Source organism: Lissotriton vulgaris, chromosome 9 (assembly GCF_964263255.1).
Source record: "Lissotriton vulgaris chromosome 9, aLisVul1.2, whole genome shotgun sequence".
NCBI lineage: Eukaryota > Metazoa > Chordata > Amphibia > Caudata > Salamandridae > Lissotriton > Lissotriton vulgaris.
Window position 1 is genome coordinate 994,835,099 of NC_141697.1, and position 21,545 is coordinate 994,856,643.

At 48.3% G+C, this 21,545-nt stretch overlaps 1 non-coding gene across 1 annotated transcript; it reads left to right on the forward strand.

Moving 5' to 3' along the window:
* The first annotated feature begins 21,128 nt into the window (after nt 1-21,128).
* LOC147692698 (U6 spliceosomal RNA) lies at nt 21,129-21,237 on the forward strand. The gene has a single exon (XR_015300188.1). It is a non-coding gene; the product is annotated as a U6 spliceosomal RNA (small nuclear RNA).
* Nucleotides 21,238-21,545: the final 308 nt, after the last annotated feature.

A 21,545-nucleotide genomic window follows, 5' to 3' on the forward strand; every position in this document is an offset into this window, starting at 1 on the left:
AGTGCTGTGGCTTATTATTTTAAATTGTACAGAGGGAAGGAGCTAACCAATTTACTATCAATACAGCAATGCGGGTTGAGGCAGGATTCAGGCGAGAAGCAAGGACAACAGTTAGCCCATCGATTTGACCTGGTTATGGGCGCTATTGAACACGCTACCTGGCATTTGCATAACATCCGGCCTATTCAATCAATCGATCAATCAATCAATCAATCAATCAATCAATCAATCAATCAGTATTTGTAATGCACACTAGTCACCATGGGGGTATCAATGCAGCCTTTGTATTAGCATTCTTCGAGTCCTACAGAGTCAGTGAGCTGATGGCCCTCTCCAGAACTAACCCAGGGAATGTGTGCCTGCGGCTGCATGAAGTGTAATAGGGGGAAAGACATATGATAGCATTAGCATGAGCTGGTCTCATGCCCAGGTCTTTTGGGTCACATCCATTTCACATTGGTGTAGCCATGACCTCTGCTGGCAGCAGCATGGGGGAGGATGGGATCATGCAGACGAGCAGGTGAAAATCTGCACCTTCAAGGATTACATCAGACCTGACGCTAATTAAAGCCGGGCTCAATTTTGTTGCTACAGAGGTCGGATGCAGAAGACAGATGGTTTGGATAGTGGTCCACTCCTTCTTTACAGAGCCCAGCAATGGGCCAGTGCACTGAGACTTTACGGAGCTATATGGCTTAGCATCACCATAGTGGTTTAGATGGGCAAGCCAGGCATGAGGTGGTCACAGATTTTGCCTAGAGTGCACGAAGTGCTACAGACACTGGGAAAACCCAACACCATCACGGTGAACCTTGGTAGCAATGTTCTCACCGACCTAGGGTGCAAGCAACTGTTGGAAGAAATGAAGGCCAACCTGACAACTGTCTTCCGACTGCTCTGTCCCGCAGATATGTTGTGGTCTGAGGTGATAGCAAGATTTGAAGGGCGGGGGTTCATTACCCATGGTACGCTAGAGAGGTCCAGAAGTAAGCTTAACAACTCAATGAGTAAATTTTGCAAGGGCATGGGCTGGGAAGTTGTCAGACATGGCCTCATTAACCTCAGGGTGCCAGGTTACTACTTAGATGACATGGTTCACTTATCCAGGGTTGGGAGGAACAGGATTCTGTTGAATATTGCAGGAGTACTTGAGCTTGTAATTTTTTTCGTAAGGTAGGATGCTTCTCTCTCCCAAAATAGGGGCGATGAGGGGAGCGGACAGCGGGTCTGAAACCCCTGGCAGTATGGGGGTGACAATGCCAAGATGGACAAGAAATAACATCACACTAGGACAGGAAAGAGAAGAATGCACTAAACAGGGTCTTTGGGATGCTCACAGAAAGGGCGCTGATGGGCAAGCAAAGGGACAAGAGAAGGCCACAGCATAAGCGGCCCAGGCACGGCCACGGGCCTGCGCATACCAGACATCTGTAGCAAGGGAGACCTCGAAGCCGCGACTCGCTGTACCGTGGAAGCAGCAGAAAGAGCTGTCACAATAGGAATCATGGCGCTGGACAAATTGATCTATGGCCAACCAATAATGGTTATGACTGTAAGGTGATTTATGATTGGTCATAATAGAAGAATGTTACTACTGTAAACGGATGCATTATCAAATAATGACTCACTGGATGTTGTCTCAAAATTGTGAATAATGTAATAAATTGGGCCAAGGAAGGTCTGTTGTGTCCTTTGTGAGTTGGTAACGTTTGTGGTTGACTTGAGCATGGCTAGAGGGACCAAGGGAAACTTGCCCTGCTGGGAGGGTGGAGTATGGGGGAATGTAGTGCAAAATCTGTGGTCACTTTCGTTAAAGGGGTAACTAAGTTATTTGACATACCTGCAAGAAGTGCTGAGCATCCCATATATATTTATTAATGCACCGATTACCATGCATGTGCATTCTAGCAAAGTGCAGGGTCGTTAAAAAACCTTTGATATTGAAGTCAGGTTTGGATTTTCAAGTTCGCCGGTCACTGACAACCAAATAAGCTTCTCTGCTATAGTGGAGGAGTGTTGCCCTTTCCATGCTTGCAAGTCTGGGCGGGCCATGCTGATAGGGAAGGAGTCGTGCGGTGCACACTGTAAGTGCGCACAATGATTTGGTCGACTGTCTAAGGCTGGCCACACTGTCATGCGCATTTCGATCTCTCTCCACCCGAGCTGTCCCACACATCGGGTGGAGAAAGGCACAGGCTCCTAGGACCTGAGCAAGCATAAAACCAGCCCACTCAGGTCAATCAGATCACTGCTTTCATTCGTTATGACCAGTATGAGAGCAGTGTCTTCATTGGTATCTAGGAGGTTGCACAGTTTGCACCAGCCTTTGGAGTTGGGACCGGAACAGAAGAACCCCAAGACAGCGGCTAGCAGCAGCAGGCAAGTGTTTTTTTCTTTTTTTTGTGTTATTTACCCCCACCCCACTACATGTAAGAAAGAACAGCCACTACTACTAAGATGCAATAAGAGACCATGCCTCAGTGACAGGCACCATTAATCCATTTGGGGCTTAAAAAATTAGGAGTCTACCACATGAATCGGGTGTGTTGGCCTGTATGAAATGACCCCCTTCGGGGCATTATTTTACCTTTCAGGTTAAGGACACTCCACTGCACCATCCTGCAGGGTTTGCAGTAGTTGTTCGTTTAAATCACTGCCTAATTACTCAAAGGGGAAACAGCCTTTCCAACGAGGGGCCTAATTTACGAGAAGTCGCGCATCGCTGCATAAAAGCAGCGATGCATCACTTCTCAGTGTGCCCTCCTTGCGACACCAATGATGCGTCATATTTATAATGTGACACATCATGTCGCAAGAAAGGACAGATATGCCAGTATAACTGACGTATCTGTCAGTGCAAAAAGTGGTGCATTGCTGGAGTTGTGTCGGAAGCCTGGCACAACTCCAGCAATGTTCCTTTCACATGGGGCAAGCCCCATGTGAAAGGGCCTTTGTCACCCTTACGCCTGCCATGAGGCCGTCATAAGGGTTTGAAGCTTTGGCGTCCTAGAAGTGGCGCAGCGAAATCTCATAGATTTCGCGGTGTCACTCCTACGACCCTTTCTTGCGGGGGTAAGCCCACCCTGCATTCATTATACCTGGCGTAGATATAATGTAGCGCAGGGGTTTACGAAGTGACGCATCTACCTAGATGCGACACTTCATAAATATGGCGCAACATGGTGCATTTTTTTACGACACTGTCGCGTCACACAAAGTGATGCACCGATGGTGCAAAAGTGATGCAGGAGCTCATATATAAGCCCTGAGGTTTTGACCACGTTGTACCTTTACCACACATTTTTTACCCCGCATATGCTTTTACAATGTATGCCTTTATCACGCATTAAAGGTAAGTTTGATTGTTGTGTGGTGTCCCCCCACAAATAATTTTTTTATACATAAATATATATAAACAATGCATGGTAAAGGCATTCTTTGTAAAAGCATGTGCGTTCTGAAAAAATGCAGGGTAAAAAATGCTGGTATAGGCATGCAAAGTATTTCCTTGCGTTGTTCCGTCATACAACCAAGCAAAGAGGCCATCATTTTTAAATGACCCCGATCTGAAGCAATAATGTTAGTAAATAAATAAAAAAAACACAAAACCATATCCTGCTGTTCTGACTCATTTCCACAATATGTATTCAGTCGGATGAATTTAAAGTTGACCCTACTTTCCACACTGTGAGTGACCTTGCAACACCTGTGGAAGGCAGGCAGCTAAATCATACCATATTTTCTAGATGGTGGTGGGATAAATGTAGTCAGTGATTGTGCTGTGTTAAGCAAGATAAAATTGCGGTTCATATTATGCCCCAACAGTCGCACACAGTCTCCAAAAGGATGTTTTATGATCAATGGCAGGAGTAAAGCACTACTAAAGCACGTACTGGATTCACTCTATTGACAGGGTCGGTCGGATCGGTAAGTTCAAGTTCAGTCATTTATATAGCGCACTAATCACCCAGAGGGTCTCAAGGCGCTTGAGAGAGGGTGAGTGCATTACTCATCGAATAGCCAGGTTTTTAGCTGCTTTCTGAAGGAGAGGTGGTTCTGTGTAAGGCGGAGGTGAGTGGGGAGAGAGTTCCAGGTTTTGGCCGCTAAGTAGGAGAAAGATCTTCCCCCCATGGTGGATCTATTGATGCGCGGAATTGCGGCGAGGGCTTGATTGGATGAGCGAAGTTGGCGGGAGGGTGTGTAGAAGGACAGTCGTTTGTTGAGGCATTCGGGTCCTAGGTCGTGGAGGGCCTTGTGTGCGGGTGTGAGGAGACGGAATGTTATTCTCTTGTTGATGGGCAGCCAGTGGAGATATTTCAGGTGACCGGAAATGTGAGCTTGACGGGGGATGTCCAGTATGAGTCTGGCTGAGGCGTTTCTGTCTGAGTTGCTGCTATAAGCCACTTTTTTAGCCAGCGTGGTGCCCGAATTAATGTATGCAGAGTAAGCAAGGGAAGGGGGCCTGAGCAGAAGTGGTCTTGCTTATATTCAGGTGTGGTTCACCATCGTGAACTAATCAGTGAACAAAGAGTCCTGGCAACATTTGCATATTTTTTATTTGAGAACCCCCTTTCTTTTCATAAAACATAAAACACTGAAGCTGTGGTTTGCAAAAAGATGCAATTCACAAAAATGGGCCACTTATTTTAGGGTTTCCGGGACTATTTTTGATCCCAATCCAACCCTGTCCATTGATACTGCAGCAGCATAATTTGTATTCCATCCTCAGACACTGTAGGAGTGCATCATAATCATGCGTAGTCAGCACTCAAATATATTCTGTGTGGCTAATGTTTCTAAGATGGAGTATTGCATATTTAAAGGTGCTCCACGTGAAAACTCATGACAGAACAAACTCTGTGTTTAAATATGTGATTAATAAAGTTATCTGTTATACTTTCATATTATTATATTGGGAGAACTCAAGTTTGTAGTGTGTTTTATCCTGAATCTAATAGTATACAATGCATATGTAAACTAATGTTTAGACATTGATACATGTATCAAGAATAATTTTTATGTTGGTGCATATTGAAGATGGAATTCTAATGCAATAATTTGCATTGATTAATTCACTACAAAACTGTATTTGCGAGTTGTTTAAGTAATGTGTACGTATTTGTAACCTGGTGCACAGCTAAAGTTTACATGATTTGTGGCCTCAAGCATTTGCTTCACTACAAACTCACATTAAAGTCTACCGTGTATTTCGTGTTTAACCTTGAATATAGAAGGTGTGCTTCCTGGATTAGGGGGGCTTGCCTTCCGGGGGTACGTCCAGTCCTGGATGTTGAGGGCTTTGGTGTCTTGTGGATCCCCTTTTGGGTGTTTGCAGTTTGGACATTCTGGCTTCCCTTTATCTTCTTGACATCAAGCAGCTTTGACCCTGGCTTCCTGGCTGCTTTTTGTGGTGTGTTGTTTCTGTGGCCTTGGTTGTATATGGTTAGAGCATTTCAGTTCTGTTCAAAATGTACGTTTATTTGGACCTTTGTCTTTAAACAGATAAAAACATCATAAAAACAATGATTTTTCCATAAAAAGTTTTAAAACAACGTATAACTTATATCTCATTAAAATAGATCACGCGCAACATAGACTACTCACATTTCAAATTTTGTTTAACTTATCGCATAAATCTCCCCAAGGCCCAAGCAATATCTAAACTCATCATTTCTGTTAGGAGAGCACTTGCAGAAAGTCTATTGTGTATACTGTATTTCATTAAAATGGGACGTAAAATCTCTTTCCGCGGTTCTAAAAACTTTAGACAGTCCAATAAAATATGCATCATATCACATGAAGTTCCCAATATACATTTACAATTCCCAGTGCTATCTATTGTCTCTTTTATTACTCTTGTGTTACAATAGCAAGGATTCAATCTAATTCTTAACTTTAGGGCTTCTCTTCTCATCCATCTATTTGGTAGTCTATCGATGTAAGGAAAATGTACATCTTTTTGCCAGGATTGGGTCAAAAACTGTACCGACTTTTTCGTCGCCAGGTAATCTTGGTCCTCGGCTCGAGATACTTAATTTCCAACTTCCCTAAGAGCTCTCCTTGCAATCTCCATTTATAGGGTCACGGGGCTTACCTCCAGTCTCAGCAATTTACCAACTAGCCTAAGGGAATTTCTTACCCCTTTATCCCATGATAGTTCACTCATCATGGCTTCCCTCCTACACCATTGTGAGACTTTATGATCTTCTTCAAATCCCAGGCGCTGCCAGAATCTAACTAAGGCCATACAAACTGTTATCTTCCATGAGGTTACACCTGTTTCTAATCTAACAGCTTGCACCATTGAGCATTTAGGAAGTGAAAATAGATTTTTCAAAACTTTTCCCTCCTCGGCGTCCCAACTATGTTTACCGCCCAAAATGTATAACTCGGCCCCATATAAGCATTGCGGAGGGACCATAGCCAAAAATTCCTTTAAAACCGGCCTTTCAGATTTTTCTCCGTAGATTCCGTTAAATTTCTTTAGGCCGTTTATCGAGGCAGCTGACCTTATTTTTAATGCGTCAAGGTGGGTGGTCCATTTCAGATTTTTCTAAAACCACATGCCCAGATACCTATATTCGTCTATTGTTTCCAGCTTCACCAAACCTAAAAACGAGTTATACCTTATTTCCCTTCGCCCAAAACATAAAATCTTTGTTTCATCCATGTCTACTACTAACTTTTTATAACTACAGTACTCATAAAAATTATTCAACTTTCCCTGTAAACCGATCTCTGTTTGGTCGAAAATCACCAAAACGTCAGCGTATAACACACATGCTATATGTTTCCCATTTATCTTAGGACTTGTCCCCCTTGCTCCATCTAAAATTGAGGGAAAGTCTGCTATAAAAAGTGAAAAAAGTTGGGGGGCCAAGACACATCCTTGTCTCAGCCCATTTCCAATTAGAATTTTTCTAGAGATACTTCCATCTGTTTCTAAAATAATCCGTGCCCAGTTTGCAGAGTGCAAGAGTTGTATTAGGCTCAACAGATCTCTAGGGATATTGTAACCATTCAATGTCTCCCACAACTTCCCACGGTCCACCAAAATTAAAAGCAGCACGGAAGTCCACGAAGCAACAGCACAACCTACCATTCTGCTCCATGGACTTCCCCGCAATGGACCATAGTGCGAAACAGTGGTCGACCGTTGAATGGCCCTCCTTAAACCCCCTCTGTTCTGGAGGTACAACCTGATTCTTCTCTGACCATTCCTTTAGTCTTTCCAGAATCAATTTGGCAAAGTTTTTTTTGCCTATAGCCAATACATTAATTAATCTATAATTTTTTAGGGAATTAAGGTCACCTTTTTTATGTAAAGGCCTTACAATTGCGCCTCTCCAGTTTTCTGGAATTTGGCCTGAGGTAGTTATCCCCTGAAACATTTTTGAAAAGAAAAGAGCCTACCACTCCGACCTCTTTTTTATCACCACTGCAGGGAGATTGTCTGGGCCAGCTGCACGAGTCAAATTTAAATTAGATATCATTTTTTTTACATTAGCAACAGAAAAATTATCCCCCGTTTCTTTACTAACACCAGACCATACTATTGAATTTCTATCTTCAATTTCTTTTCAGTCCCCATAGATTTCCTCCAAGTATATCGCCCATTCATCTTCAGGATCACACATTTTAAAACTCACCTTACTTTACTTGAACTTTCTTGTACCAACCTCCAAAACCCTTTCAGATCCTTAGACTCTATTGCAGTCAGCAATTTATCCCAGCAACTCTCTCTATAACATCGTTTTTTATTCCTCACCAACATTTTATAAAGTATCCTTTGCTTCTGGAGATTATGCAACAGTTCTACATTGTATTTTACCCTTAGTCTTCTTTCCTGTTGCCTAATGAAGGTTTTGGCCTTCCAACATTCCTCGCCAAACCATCCCCTCCCTTTCTTATATACTGAGTTTTTCCTCTCACATCTGGAGTTTCCTTCTTTAATTTTTACCTTCAAACAATCCACTAATACACTAATTGAATTCTCAAACCAGGCGCTTTCATATACACTCGGGATATCTTCTACCAGCAACGTCTGTTGAACAGCTACTAATCTTTCCAAATATTCCTCCTTAATCCGAGTTGTTAGTCGTCTGGGGTAATCAACTTGGACCGACAACACTGTATCCCTTTTTTATTCTTTAGCTCACACATTTCAAACCTCAACGGGAAGTGATCACTACCTTCTTCACATAGCACCTCAAATTTTTGATCAGCTCAAAATTCCAGGCCTGTATAAAAAGATAATCAATTGGGCATAGTTGCTAGCCAGTCTTAAAGGTCCGCTTTGCTGGTCTATCTACATCAAATCTACCATTTGCACAAATCAACCGCAAGGCCCCCAACATGTGACCTAAAGTCGAGTCATGTTCTAACATTACCACCCTTGGAAATATTGCATTCCTAATTTTGTAGAAGTGCAATAGATCCTGACACCAATCGTCAGCCCTCACAGGGTTTAACTTATGATTAAAATCACCCAGCACTAGCACTACATCTCTTGGGTAGTACTCAGTCATAGTTGACAAATCTTCATTACATTTTTCCATGTCATCTTTGTACAGCCTCTCTTCCCCTTTTGAATGTACACATTTACGATAATAATACCATCAAACCGAGGATCTGGGTTTAACAATAACACTCTGCATCCTATCACCAATTTACATTTTACCTTCAACAGAACCACTTTCTTGGCGATTTTGGTCGATACCAATGTCGCTTGCCCTCCTGATGGTCTACCAAAGAGTCTTCTTACACATAGCACCTCAAAATTTTGATCAGCTCAAAATTCCAGGCCTGTATAAAAACATAATCAATTGGGCATAGTTGCTAGCCAGTCTTAAAGGTCCGCTTTGCTGGTCTATCTACATCAAATCTACCATTTGCACAAATCAACCGCAAGGCCCCCAACATTTGACCTAAAGTCGAGTCATGTTCTGACATTATCACCCTTGGAAATATTGCATTCCTAATTTTGTAGAAGTGCAATAGATCCTGACACCAATCGTCAGTCCTCACAGGGTTTAACTTATGATTAAAATCACCCAGCACTAGCACTACATCTCTTGGGTAGTACTCAGTCATAGTTGACAAATCTTCATTACATTTTTCCATGTCATCTTTGTACAGCCTCTCTTCCTCTTCTGAATGTACACATTTACGATAATAATACCATCAAACCGAGGATCTGGGTTCAACAATAACACTGTGCATCCTATCACCAATTTACATTTTACCTTCAACAGAACCACTTTCTTGGCGATTTTGGTCGATACCAATGTCGCTTGCACTCCTGATGGTATACCAAAGAGTCTTCTTACCGCTACCTTTGTCTGCTGAACATACCCTACCCTTACTTGGGTATCATCACACAGCCAGGTCTCTTGCAAACACACAATTTCACAGCTATCAATGATCTTTTTAAAATGTGCATGATTTTCTATTCTTTTAAACCCATATATTTTCCAGGATAACACTGTCAGGCTGTGTGACGACCCAGATACCTAGTCAATTTCATTTAGGCTCCTGTTTATATCATAATCATAATCGGGAAATGCCAAGGCTCTATATCTATTTCCAGCTAATATTGCTTCTCCGCCTACCTCCTGATCCCTATTTCTTATTGTAATTTCTATATATTCTTTTTCTTCACAGCAGGCACCCATTCTGACCTGCCTTTGTCCCAAACCAGCATGGTTTATTAGGAATGGTCTCTCCTGTGTAATTGAACCTTGCATTTCAATTTTTTTTAACCAATCTGATACCTTCTTTATGCAACTCTGGTTCCGCCCTAATTAATGCTGACTTTACTAATTCCGAATACAGCAGAACCTTAGTAACTTCAGTACCTTTATTGTTCACAGAGAACCCCACTTCTTTAAGATCTGCCGAGCCGATGCTACGTAAACGTTTACAGTTTGCAAGAGAGAAAAGCAGTTGGGATCTATTTAGCGGGATTCATTTCCTCACCTTTTTCTCCCCTTTTCCCAGGTCACTTGGCGAAAATATAACCATAAAACTGAACTACCTCTTACCTCTAATTCACGGGGGGTCCTTAATGGGTCCCTTACGCTTATACTTCTCTCATAGGGAATACTAGTCTCGACATGCCCTTTAGTAGAGCTAATACTTTCACCAACTTGCGATCTCACTCCATTCTTATTAGCCTTTAACCCCTCATCTGGTACCACACACTCCTCATCGGGACTATCTTTCTTATTCTTGTTCTTATGTTTCTTGTTCTTAGGGTTTCTTATGCCTCTTTTGCTTCTGACTACCGTCTCGAGCTTATCATAGGTAGTTCCTTTACCTTGCTTATTTTCCTTTGTCAAGGCAAACCTTACTGACCCTTTTTCTCCATCGTGTTCTTTCTCAGAACTTCCTTTATTGATCTCTGCTGTGTGGGAGGTTGGGTAATCTAATTTTTTCCTTACCTTCCCACACTCATGGACGTGGGATATGTAGTTTGAAACCCCTCATCTCACTCAAATTTTTAATTATCATTGGATATCTTGAGATGTACACGCTAGGTTCGGACTTCTTTATCGGTATCTTGGACGGCTGTCTACCCCCCTCACGAAGTTCCTCCCCAAACGGTCTAACCATAGAAGGCATTAGATCTTTGATTTCTTTTAACTCCCCTATCATAGTATAAAACTGGGCCCTTTGAGCCATTAGAGCTGCATTATTTAATATTCCTACCTCTAGTAAACCTTGTAAAGTATTTTGCAGTATCATCATCGCTTCCAACATTGAAGCACTAGAAGACCCTGTGACCTCTAAATTGGACACAGATGGTCCGGAGAAATCAGTTATTTTATCCTGATAGGTTTCTACTCCGTCCTTCTCCCTCTCATCCAGATTTTCTTTTGAAGAGTGATTATTGCTTGAATACTCCTCTGCCTCTATCCCCCGTTCCTCCACCTCCCTTCCTATCTCATGGACACTTGCCGAGGGATTCGGCGAGGCATAAAGTCTTCAGGACAGTCTTGGATCCAGCGACGCTCCAGAGAGGTTAAGGTCGAACAGGACCTGTGAATCTTGTCCTGTAAAAACTGCATTGACTGAAGTTAAGTCTACCGTATTTGCTGAGGTTGGGAGATTTATATCCGCACTTGGTTCCCCATCCTTCAAGCACTTTCCTTTATAATATTTCCCCACAAAGTCTTTAATTCATTTAGTAGCAGAGGGACTGCCCTTTTCCCTCCTTGGGCAGGCCTGTTGCGGTATGGTATCCGGGGATTTTTGCTCCTTCGGTGGGGCTTTTTTACATGCTGGTATCTTGCCATGTATACCTTTTATATCCCCCTTGGCCAATTCTTTGCTCCTTTCTTCCAAGTCCATAGCTTCTCCATCTGACATACTAAGATCTGGGTTTAGTTTCTTTTATTTAGAATGCCCTTCCGGGCTCTTGTTCTCCCAAGGGCCATCACCTTCAATGCCCTATCCAGCTTAATAAGACCTTAGTATCAGAACTCTGTCGTCTCCTTTTATACCCCCACAAAATTTAGTTGGCGGTATTTCCTTAATCATCCCACTCCGTAATTACACTTACCTCTGTTCCTCGGCTGTGAGCTGCTTGCTGCACGCTGGTTGACTGCTATTACCAAAGCAGAGTCCAGGGCTTCATGCCCCCCCCCACTCTGTGTACAACTGGTTCTTTTCGCCCTGCGCGGTACCTCTTCGAAAATCACGGCGTTTGGCGTTCTTTTTTTTGGAAGCCTTCCACTATCCTCCGCTGTTCTCAATCTACAACCCGATCTGGTCCGAGAATGCCGGTCACGTGGTCACGTAGGTCACGTAGGTCAGCGTAAGCGTTGAGCGTCATAGAGCAGTGCAGCTGGGAATCAGAGATTGAGTGAGATCTGTAATCTGCAGCATACCCAGAGTGCCAGATTACAATCTCCTCCTTGTCGAGCCACCTCTACAACTTTCACAGAACAGCAACGGATCCCCTTTCGTCGCGTGCAGCAACGACGAAAAGCATTTCTTTCTGCCCTCGAGATGTTGGAGTGTTACGGGGTTGTTGATTGTTTGGTGTCCTCTGTCGTTCATTTCCCAGACTGTGAGACACCATGTTGGGGGCCTCTTTGCTCCCATTCTTAGGTTGGTTGTGCTGGCCTTTTAGTGATGGTTATTTTCCGTCTGTCCTTTTGGGCTGTGCCAGGGCCATCTACGTCTACTCCTTTGTTTCTGGGGCGGTTGATTGTATCCCTGTTGCTGGGTTGGGGGCTGCCTGCTGTGCCCCTTTCTGCGGGTCTCTGGTTTTCCGTTTTCTCTCCTCGGGTCGCTGACCTGGGTGTTGCGTGCTGTTGCTCGTTCTCCTGGGCTGTTTCAGCCTTCGTGTCTTGGTGCTGGGAGTTTTGATGGCCTGCTGAGGGTCCCACCTCCTGTCTCTGCTGGCTGGTCTTTGGCTCAGAATCTGATTTTTGGGGGACGTCTGCGGACATTGGCGATGTTGGGATTTTGGCTTCCCCGCTTGTATGGTGTGCTTTCTGGCTTTCCTGTCCTTTTGGTCATGGCATGGTGCTTGTTTTCCTGCCGGTGTTTGGCCAAGGGCTCAGGGGCCTGTAGCTGGTAGGGTCTCCTGTTGCTCTGGGGCAGTTGTAGGGATTTGTGTTGGCCTTTCTGCGGCTGGTGTTGGGACTCACTTGGGGGGGTTCCTTTAGGTTGTCCTTTGCCCTCCTGGCCGTTTGGTTGGCTTGTTGTTTGGATGGGAGTTCCTCCTTCTCGGTTTGTGCTTGATGGTCTCGGGTCCTTTTGCCCTTGTTGTGCCTGTTGGGTCATGAGTGTGCTGTGGGTGATCACTGTTGGTGTTTTTTGGTGTGTGACTCATCTTCATCAGCCTGTGGGTTTGTCTTTCTCTGGAGGCTGCTTGTCTGCCTTGGGTTGTCCCCGGAGGTTGCGGATGGGGGTGTTGTTCTTGGTGGGTTTGTTTGGTCTTTGGGTTCCCCTGGTCTCATGGACTTGGGGTTCTGCCTTGCTCTGCCCTTCGCCTCTATGGATTTTGGGTCTTGCTCCGGTTTGGAAACTTGTGGTGTCTGTCCCTTGGGGGTGACTTTACCTTGTCTCGGTTTGGGCCATTTTGTTGGCCTCTTTTCCTGGTGGGGTTTTGTGCTTCGCTGGATTCCTGGCACTGGCTGTCCCCATGTCTATTTCGGTCTGGGTGGGGTGCCAGCTTCTGGCTGCCTGGTCCTCGTGTTTGGTCTTAGGGCGGCTGGGGTACGGTGCTCGTTGGACCTGTTTCTTTTTTGGGGCCATAGGCATCTGTGGCTCAGTTGGCTGGTGTTCCCTGTGTTTAGATCCTGTTTCGCCTGCATTCTTTGTGGTTGTTTCTGTCTTTAACTGTTGGTCTCTCCCAGTTCCACGGCTCCAGTTCTCTTTCTGCAGGTCTGGGTGCCTTGGCTTTTGTCCTGTATCTGCATTGCTGATCAGTGCTGGGCGTTCTTGCTGTGGATCATTTGTTGTCCGCCGTGCCTTTTTTCGGGCCTTATCCTCCTCTGGGTCTTTTGGTGGTGGTGATGTCCTTTGTGGTACCTGGCGGCCATACCCATCTGGTTGATGGGGGGGGGGGGGGGGGCTTGCTCCTTGGTCGATGCTTCCTCCCTTCCTAGTTTTGTCTTTTAGGGACTTCATTTTTATACCTCCTTGTGCGCATGTTCCACAGTTTGGCCGTTCCTTAGGCTGGTCCTCTGGGTGTGTGCCTGGGCCCCGGCGGCGGGCGCTTCCTGCCTGTTTTTTTTGGCGCTGGTCTGCTATGGGACTCCCCAGTAGTGGGGCTGTTGGTCCCGTCATTGGCCATGTTGCACTTTGTTGCCTGGCTAGAGCATGTGGCTTTTGGGGTGTTCCACTGCTTGCCCTCGACTCTCTTCTGTGTTTTGTTGTGGGGACTTTCAGCACTGTTGTGAGTTCCCTCTGTTGTCTGTTTTGGAGTGCTCTTTGTCGCTTCTGCTGCAGTGTCTCTGGGATAGGTTGAGGAACACTTGGCGATGGTGGCCTTGATGCCCTGCGGGAGCCCTTTCAGGCTTTTTGTGCCCTGTCCTGAGGCATTGCAGCCATTCCCCTTTTGGTGGTTTGCCTTTGGGCTTGGGGTCTCCGTTGTCTGCCTCCTTTCCAGCCTTTGGTGTTAGTTGTCATTACCTTGTCGCCTTTGTGTTGATTTTCTGGGCTGACTCCCTTCCGCTTGGCAGTTTAGGGGTTTGGGGCTCTGGAGACCAGGGTTCCCTGCTTGTCATTATTCTGTGGTTGAAGTCCTCCTTTGTGCCTGTGGTGGCTTCTCCTTTCCATTTGGCTCAGGCGCTGGTGTTTCCGGCTGGGATGTTGGGTCCTGGTCCTTCCAGTGCCTTGGTTTTTTCCCTGTTAGTCTGTCCCGGACTATATTTCTGTTTCTGGCCGTTCTGAGTCTTTCTTCGGTCTGGGGCCTCCTTGCTGTTCTTCAATTATTGCTGTCCATGGGTGCTTTATTTTGCTTGTTACCTGACTGGTGGTCCTTCTGCGGTGTGGGAGTGGGGGCCTTCCCAGTGTGGGTTGGCTGTCTCCTGGGTTGGGTGGCATAGGGGATCCTTCGCTGTGGTTGTGCGGCAGCACTGTGTGCTTGCTGTTCTGCTTTTTTTTTGCCTCTGTCGTCTCCTGCTTCTTTTGAGTGGTGAGTCCCTTTTTTCGTTTCTGGCTTTGATATGCTCTATATGTCATGAATGGGACGAGGACTGGAGGGACCTGGGGGTAATGTCATATTACTTACTGGTAATCTTCATTACTCCTGGTCCCGTTGTCCTCATCCAAATAATGACTCCCCTCCCTCTCCTCCTCCCTCCCTCGGTCGGCCTTCCTATTGGTTGCTTGGTAGTTCCGAATGAATGCCGGGTAAGTACCTTGTTAAGTACTCCCAGTGGGAGGAGGCGGGGAAAGGGTTCCAGCATTCCTTTTGGTCTTTTTTCTGTCTGGGAGATGGTTATCTCCATATGTCACGAATGAGATGAGGTCAACGTGACCAGGAATAATGAAGATTACCAGTAAGAAATAGGGCATTACTAACCATGGCAGTGACGAGCTATTTGCCTGCAGACTGAAAAGAGACCATCATTAATTGACCGGTGACCATTTTGGAGGCACACAAAATAACATTACAAGATGGCCACTGGCCTCTGCTGTCTTTGCCAATACTTGTAAAATTGTGTCACACACAGAGGCATTTGTATACTTGTAAGATGGCCACACCGTGAGGGGGGGGAGAGAGAGAGAGAGGGGGGGAGAGGGAGAGAGAGAGAGAGAGAGGGGGGAGAGAGAGAGGGAGAGATAGAGAGAGAGAGAGAGAGAGAGAGAGAGAGAGAGGGGTGAAACCTAAATGCTCCATGGACAGGTCAAACACAAGAATAGGGAGCAAAGTCATTGAATTAGGAGGAGGTATTTGACATAAGCTAGAAAGCCATCCAATTATGAGCAAAGACTCAAACCTCACTCTAAGTTTATGTTAAAGTATTGGTCACAGTGCTTTATGGGACAATAGCTAAATCTGTCAGCAGTGTGAGCGAAAAATATGATTTCGCTCAGCCAATTCCAGGTGAGCATTGACACAAATCCCTTATTTGTTAATTGAATGGGAAAGAAAACAAATCTGCTGCGGAAATAATCTTTAACTCAAGATTTACTACTTCGAATAATAGAGCGGCTGACTCAATATTTCTCCAAAATCGTTAAAATGAGGACTAATTTGTTTAATAAGCTAACACCTGTTGTTAATTACTTTAAGATAATTGACCTAAAATGGGAAAACATTGCGAATCTCATTTACTAAATCGGCAAATTAAATTAGGATGACAGATATAAAGAGTTTTATAGCGGTTAATAATTAATGTATTGAATATAATTAAAAACAAATATGATACTCGGGAAGACATTCAAAGCTTCAGCGCTTGAGAAAGTGATAGTACTCACAAAACGCTGGATCTATAATTGAATGTTGTGTTGTGGAATACATTAAACTTCAAGTGGATGATAACAAATAAGCTGCAGTGTACATGGTACAATAGTAGTATGCAGTGGTTGAAAAGGAAAGTGCAGGTGCTGCGGTACTCCTTGTTTGCTGCTGAGAAATGCTGGTACTCTCCCAAGAAAAACAATGGAGCAGTGCAGAGTACTATTCCTTCCAAATTAAAAAAGCGCAGTTACTGAGTCCCTGATATTACATGCCCATTTAAAACACTGTTTGTACGATTCCAAAAGTGGTTAATATGCCTGTTGTAGAGAAGTGTGTGTGCTTGTGTGCAAGTGTGTTAAAGTGCCAATTGCAAGATCTGCTTATGCCAAAAACATGTGCACCATCGAGGCTAATCTTCAAAGGTATTGAAGTAGCCAAGTAGATAGTAGAAGGAAATTAAAAATGCACAATTACTCCCAAATTAGAGTCTTTTTACACATATATTAGTGGTTGACAGCCTTGCTTTTCCAAAAATGTTTTGCCTGGAGGCAGACATGTAGGGGCATATTTACAAGAAAGTGGCGAAGTGTGTCGTTAAGCCAAGAAGGCTAAAGACATGCTTCGTCACTTTAGAAACGCAGGGCTGCACCATATTGCAGCCCTGTGTTTCCCCCTGCGCTGGCTCTAAATTTAGCTGCCTAGCGCCAACGCAGGCGCCCTTGCACCATAGCTTAATGCAGCACACATAGAAGTGGCAAAAAAGCATTAAAAAAATGATTGTTTATGTGCAGGAAGAGGGACCTTCCTGCACATAAACAATCATTGGCGTTTTGCTATTTCTATGTGTGCTGCACAAGGCAGCACACATGGAAACAACAAAAACTAGGAGCAATAAAGCATTACCTCCTCGTTAGTCTTCCTCGCCACATGAGTTACAAAGTGAGCTTTAGCTCCACAACAGAACCCTCCAAAGCAAAAAGAAACCACCTCCCACCCCCTCCCAACATGGCCGACCAGTCCCACCTGACCTCTATAAGAGGCGGGCCGGCCCAACCAATCAGCCTGTTTTTTTTGTTCTGCACGATTCTCTCCAGAGAGCTGTTCAGGTAAGATGGGCCGGCGTGAGCTGGCCCTGGGGTTTTAGGGTTGTGGACCTGCTCTAGCGGTCTCTGGTGCCTTATGCCTAAAAATTCCCCCCCCCTCTTCCTTCCCCCGGTCCTGTGGGGCCGGTTAGGTGCTGCTGTAGCGTGCCAAGGGTCTACAGGGGGGGGGGGGGCGGCCGGGGGTGTGGGGTGACTGTACATTCCCGTGGCTCCCCCGGTCGTTACTGTGGGGCCCTAGCCATTAGGTGGGCGTTTGGGCCCTGCGCATTCTCCGGTATGTGGTTACATGCGGGTGGTTGAAACACCCCTCTGAGAGGTGTTTTCTTGTATTCCTGGCTATTCATGTGCTGTTTCCGCCTGGTCACTACCGTGTTGGTGGGGTTCAGCAGCGGTGACTCTACGCCTAGGAGGTCCGCTGTAGCCGGGGACCCAGGTTCGAGTCCAGTGTGGGACTCGGGTTTCCGTTTTATGCATTATCAGGAGTTTGCGCCAAGTCTGTCAGTACCTCGGTCCTGGCTTTGGGCCGCCTGGAAATGCACTCGGCTAATGGCCGCGAGATGTGAGTAACTTACATCTGACTGCCCCAAGAGACAGATCACTTCGAATGAGTGTGTTCTCTTTCTGTTACTGATGGCCCCCATTCCCACTATAATGGTGGGGAGGGGCGCGGACTCGGGTCAACAGGTGGCGCTGTTGCTCTGCCTACGTTTGATTTTCTGCTTCTCCCGGTGCAGCGGTTAGCGCACGAGGGGGTTGAGACGAGCCTGTGCGCAGGTAAACTGATTTTGGTTGTGTACGGCCGGCGGCGCTTCTGCAGCGGCCGACAGGCTGGCCGAGTGGTCTGAGGCGACAGGCGCGTGTGAGCTTGACCTTCGCAGAGCCCTCATAGGCCGGGGTTCGAATCCTGCCTGTGCGGTAGGGATGTTTTCAGTCCGTGATTTTAAAAAGTGCATAAACTTGCATGTGTCTGCCCCACGGAGTCCGATCACCTCGGATCCCTGTGCCTGAGGAGTGACGATCACGATTGGCGGACATCGGACGGGAGCTTTCCGTGCATCATGTACGGGTCGGCTCGAGGTTCCCTACTCGGGGCGGTCCTACCTTTTGGATCGGCGGGTCCTCGGGGCTCTGATGTCCGGGTCCGGGGGCTCCCCCCGGCAGCTCGGTTTTTCGCGGCGCTGTGCGCTGCCGCCTCCCTTCATTTTGGCCCCTACGGGTCGCGGCGGGTTGCCGTGCTGGGGTTGGCTACGTGCACCTCCCACCTCCCGCCTCTCGTGGGCGGGGTTTGGTTGCCGCCAGGTGCGGCCACTGAGGTCCTTCATCGGGCTGGCGCGGATCCTGCGTCCTCAGCGTCTTGGACGCGGCGTGCAGGGCGCGTCTGCCCCATCCTCGATGGGCCGGTGTTCGCTCCTCGGTAAGGGCGTTTTTCATTTTTGTTTCAGTTCCCAGGGCACTGATTTTTGTATATCGACCCTGTGGGTCTTGACGGTGGCGGGCATCACAAGGTGCTTTCTTGCTTCTACATGTGTCCTGACGTTGGCTACTGGCCAGACTTACAGTGCTGCGCTGGCGCGCTCTATGGGGGCGCGGTGCATCCTGGGGTCAGGTCCCTTGTGTCTGGGTTCTGTTTCTGGCGCCCTGTGTACTTCGGAGCTATAGCTCATTGGTGGGTCTTGGAACTTTGGTGCGGTCAGCCCTCACAGGCCGGGGTTCGGATCCCGCCTATGCTGTAGGGGTGTCCCAAGGTGGACATTTCCACAAAGTTTTGGAGTCAACCCGGTAATTCCGGGCTGTGTGCATACGACACGCTGTGGAGGGGTAGTGTACTCTTCCCTCTACGGGCGGCCATACGGCCTGTGAATTTGTCTCGTTTCTTCACTGGGCCGTCTGGTTACGCCGGTCTCGAGTGTTTCACTCGTGGTTTCCCATTCTGCTGCGAGGCTATTCAGGCCCTGGCAGAGGTCTGGCCCAGGCCCTGGGTTCGTTTCCCTGCCTCGGCGGGTCTTGGGTTCGTAATCCCTGGGAACTGTTTTTTTCCTCTGGGAGTTGGATGGCACTCCGCGTCGGCCCCACGGGGCTTCGGTTGCCTGGTCTCCTCCTTGGGGAGGGTGACTGGTGGCACTGTGGATGGCTGCGGCTACTGCAGGGGCTGGGGTTTGTCCTCAGGGTCACAGGTTCGTATACCGACTGGTCCACTCAGCCTTTCATCCATCTGTGGTCGAGGAATATTGTTCCTTTGAGTTGGGTAACAACGAACATCTGTTGTTCAGCGCCAAGATACCCGTAGTGGTGTATGGCACTTTCCGAAGACATAGGTTATGTTTGGAAACAGCGGCTTTCGTACTGCCGCCTTGTACCCTGGCTGGGGTATTGTGCGCGATTTTTGTATCGTGTTGCGCTTCGGTGAAGGTCCTGGCCCGAGTTTCGGCTGTTACCAGTCTCGTGCGGGTTCTGCCGCTCCCTTTTTCGCCCCTAGATACTGACTTGCGCTGTCCCGGGTCTGGGGCGCTTCGGGCTTGCTGTCCGGGCTGGCTAGTCTGGCGGATGTTCCGCGGGGTCCCACCGTCTCGACGGGTTGGGGTCCCGGCTCCTTCCCGTGTCTCACCTGTAAAAGCCTGCGAGTGGGGGCTCCCGCTCGCGGTTGCGAGTACTCCGTTGGGCTGGCGTTCTGGCCCTGGGGGGGGGGAGCTGTGCTCCTGGCCCGCCTGGTGGATCTTCTTCGCCGGGTGTGGGTCTTGGGGGTTCCCTGTCTGGCCGTGTGCTTCCTCACGGCCTCGTTTTTGCCCCCCCCCCCATGGGAATGAGGCTTCACATCTGGCGGTGTCTCTCATCCGTCGGCTTCCTGGCCTATGTCCGGTGGTTCCTTCGGTCCTCGTCTCGGGCTTGTCCTCCTTCGGGGGGGCGTGTGCCTGGTCCCGGTACTTCCCTCTGGTTCTTTCAGGGGGGGGGCGTCCTTTGGCGCCGGGTCGTTTGGAGGTCGTTGGGTTCTCCTACGGCCGCTCAGCACCTCGGGCTTCGGGGGTTGCTGGATGTCTTCCTGGCCGGCCGTCTTTTTGCTGTGCTCGCTTCGGCGGCACTTTTAATACACTTGGTGGTGGTGACTGGCTTGGCCCCTGCACGTTTTCGTGTGGCATTCCATTTGCCGGTGCTTTGGTCCCCGGGTCTTGGCCGGGTTGGGCGCCCTGGGGGGGTGTCACCGGTCCTGGCCCTTCGGGCTGTCTTCCCCCGGGGTCCGACGGAGTCGGGTATGGCCTTCGTTGCATGGTCTCGCCCTGCCCCGGTGGTGTTTCGATGCCTAGGGCCTCGGCTCGGTCTGCCTCCGAGGTCTCTGTTCACGGAGGGGGGGCTCGGCCCTCCGGCCCGGGTTCTACTCCTCCTTCCGGGTCCTTATTACCTGTCTTTCGCGTGGCCTTTCGGTCTGCTGTACGCATCTCCCCCGTGCCCTCGGAGATCGCGGATCCTCGGCAGGAGGCGCTTGGGCAGGGCCGGAGTGTTCAGGGGCGCTCGGCTCGGCAGCGCATGGCCTTATTTTGGAACGTTGCAGTGGTGTAGTGCCTGGCACCCGCGCGTGGTTGCCACGCAAGTCGTGGTGCGTTCCTGTTTTTGGTTCCCGGCGGGGTCCGCCGCCCCGGGTGCCCTCTCCTATGGCGAGCTGACGGTTCGAGCCTCCTGGCCGATCCCGGATCTTCCCATACCGTGGTTGGGTCCCCCGCTCTCGGCATCGGTGTTGTGCCGGCTCTTGTCGGCTGGCCTGCCTCCTTCGGCAGGCCCGGTTCTTGTGCGGATGCTCGGGGTTGTGGCTTGCTACTGGGTTCCCGCAGGTCTTCCACGTGCTCTGCCTCTGCCCGGCGCTGGGCGCCCTTCTCGCATTGGCTCGGTCGGCTGGGTGCTGTCCCCGCCTCCGTGGTCCCCTTGCGGGTCTTGGTTTTTCGGTCTGGGGGTGTTCCTGGAAGGTGGCCCCTTCTTTCCTGTGGGCCCGGTGGGCGGCCTTGCGGGCCTTCCGCAGTCCGGTGTTCGTCGGCCGGGTTTCCTTGGTGGCTCGCTTGGCTCCGATGTTACTTGTCCTTCGCCCACGGGCGCTCTGCCGGTCTCCCCCTTGGGTGCTCGCTTCGGCTGCACATATTTATTAATAGTGGTACGTTACTGTGGAGATTTGCAGGGCCCCTGCGCGAGGGTGACTCGCAAATTCGTGAGACGTTCCACAGGAATTTTCTCTCTCGGTCTACGCCGCCCTTTTTGGGGCCCCGGCCCTCGGTGGCTTTGCGGTTCCTCGCCTTTCGGTGGGTTTCCCTGGGGGCGAGGGTGTCGGCTGGGCGGATAGGCGTGCGGGGGTCGTTCCTCCGCTCCCTGCCCTTCTTGCGGGTTTGCCGGTCGGGGTTGTTCCTCCGGCATGTCCCCCGTGTCCTTCCCGGGGTTCCTTCCCTGGGGCCTTCGGACTCAGGTGGTACCTTTACCGCTTTTCCCGGCCAACGCGGTTCCTCCATTGTCCGTGCTGGTTGTTCGGCGTGCTGTTATGG